The following is a 2,603-nucleotide window of genomic DNA, read 5'->3' on the forward strand; positions in this document are numbered from 1 at the left end:
CCAACAACGATGAGGCTGCCTACAGGCAAGAAGTGGGAAACCTGGCAGTCTGGTGTTCTGAGCACAACCTCAGTTTCAACTTAAAGAAAACAAAAGAGATGATCATTGACTTCCGGAAGTCTGCCCAGCACAATCAACATCTCCCACTCCACATTAACGGCGAAGAGGTTGAGCAAGTCACCAGTTTCAAGTTTCTGGGTCTAACGCTGACGGAGGAGCTGTCCTGGGACAACAACACATCTTCAGTCTTGAGGAAATCCCAGCAACGCCTCTTCTACCTCCGGAAGTTGAGGAAAGAACACCTTCCTCAGAGACTACTGAGCAACTTCTACCGCTGCGCTATAAAGAGTGTGCTGACATACTGCCTGAACGTATGGTTCTCCAGCTGCACAAAGGCGGAGCAGGCAGCCATCCAGAGGCTGATTAAAACAGCGGGAAGGGTCATCGGGGCAGAGCTGCCCAACATTTATTCCATCTCCTCCTCCCGATGCCTGCAGCGTTCAAATTGCATCCTCACGGACCCTTCCCACCCTGCCCATTATCTGTTCCCACTTCTCCCGTCAGGGAAAAGGTTCAGATCGACAAAAGCGCGCACCTCCAGAATGGCAAAGAGCTTCTATCCTAGTGCAATAAGGCTTCTCAACAGCTTACCCAAAACCACCCACCCACCTCCCACCCGCCCCGCCCCCATGGACTGTACTCTTAACACTATCCTGCAACTATTGATACAACTCAATGTATATTTATTTATATATTTATTAATTGTTATGTATTATTATTTAGCTGTGGCAGTTAATGTCCACAGCAACTTAAGTTTTTAGCTGTTTGTTGCTGCCTCTACTGTCTCGTTGTTTTTGTGACAATGACAAAGGAAGTACTTACTTACTTACACTACCGTTCAAAAGTTTGGGGTCACTTAGAAATTTCCTTATTTCTCAAAGAAAAGCACTTTTTTTCAATGAAGATAACATTAAATTAATCAGAAAAACATTATACATTGTTAATGTGGTAAATGACTATTCTAGGTGGAAACATCTGTTTTTAATGAAATATCTACATAGGTGTATAGAGGCCCATTTCCAGTAACTCTCACTACAATGTTCAAATGGTACATTTTGTTTGCTAATTACCATAGAAGAATAATGGATGATTTTAAGAATTAGAATTAGAATGCCAAAGGTCTCCAATGCTGTAATTGCTGCAAATGGAGCATTCTTTGACGACAGCAAAGTTTGAAGAACAAAATTAATATTTCAAATTAAAATAATTATTTCTAACCTTGTAAATGTCTTGACTATATTTTCTATTCATTTGGAACTTATTTGATAAACAAAAGTGTGAGTTTTCATGGAAAACTGTCTGAATTGTCTGGGTGACCCCAAACCTTTGAACGGTAGTGTACTTACTTAGGGCAACATCTAACCTCTGTTGTCAATATCGCCAATAAAAAGTAAATACTCTTCATTTACGAAGCTTTTTTTTTTTTTTTTATGCCTTAATGTTCTCATGCTTTTATTTCCTATAATTTACTGTTGTTATGATCATGTTTTGATGATCACCACTTATTTATGTATTTTTAATTTATTTTTTACACATTGTATTGCCATTGTGTATTTATGTATGTGAAGCACATTGTTGTGTGTTTATGTGAAGCACATTGAATTACCACGGTGTATGAATTGTGCTATATAAATAAACTTGCCTTGCCTTGCCTCCATCTTGAAACTGAAACCTAGATTCTAGGTTAGAAATGTTGCCAATGACCGACGGTTGCTACGTTACAAGAAACAAGGAACCAATCCGATTGGCCAACGCTCTTCACTGTTCAAACTTTTTTCTGTTTCTACATCTTTCAATTATTAATACTTTTCAGAATGGGTTTTATTCGCCAAGAAACATCAGATTTAGAATGAAATAAAATATAAAATGGCTATAGTACAAATATGGCAACATGGTGCAATATGGCAAGGTGTCTTGTGCAGATAAAGTGATAAGTGGTCAAGTCAGTGTGAGTCCTTGGCCTTGTTGAAGAGGCCAGCAGCGGATGGGAAGAAACTGTTTGTGTAGCGTGAGGTTTTCGTCCTGATGGACCGCAGCCTTCTGTGGCTGAAACAGTGTGCAGCCTGGGAGGAGTCAGCCACAATCTTCCTTGCTCACCTCAGGGTCCTTGAGGTGTGCAGGTCCTCGAGGGTAGGCAGATTGTAGCCGATCACCTTCTCAGCAGTGCGAATGATACGCTGCAGTCTGCTCTTGTCCTTGGCAGTGGAAAAAGTGTACCAGATGGTGATGGAGGAGGTGAGGATGGACTCAATGATGTCTGTGTAGAAGTGCACCATTTGGTTGAATTTCTTCAGTTGCCGTAGGAAGTACATCCTCTGTTGTGCTTTCTTGGTGAGGGAGCTGATGTTCAGTTCCCACTTGATGTCCTGGGAGAGGATAGTTCCCAGGAAGCGGAAGGACTCCACAGGGTTGACTGGGGAGTCGCACAGGGTGATGGGAGTGACTGTCTTAAGAGCATTGAGCTCTAACATAACGCTTTAACATTTATTAAATTAAATAAGATACCCTTTTCATCACTTTTTTGTCTCGTTTTTCAACCGTAA

The sequence above is a fragment of the Osmerus mordax genome, chromosome 3 (genome assembly GCF_038355195.1).
Source record: "Osmerus mordax isolate fOsmMor3 chromosome 3, fOsmMor3.pri, whole genome shotgun sequence".
Lineage (NCBI taxonomy): Eukaryota > Metazoa > Chordata > Actinopteri > Osmeriformes > Osmeridae > Osmerus > Osmerus mordax.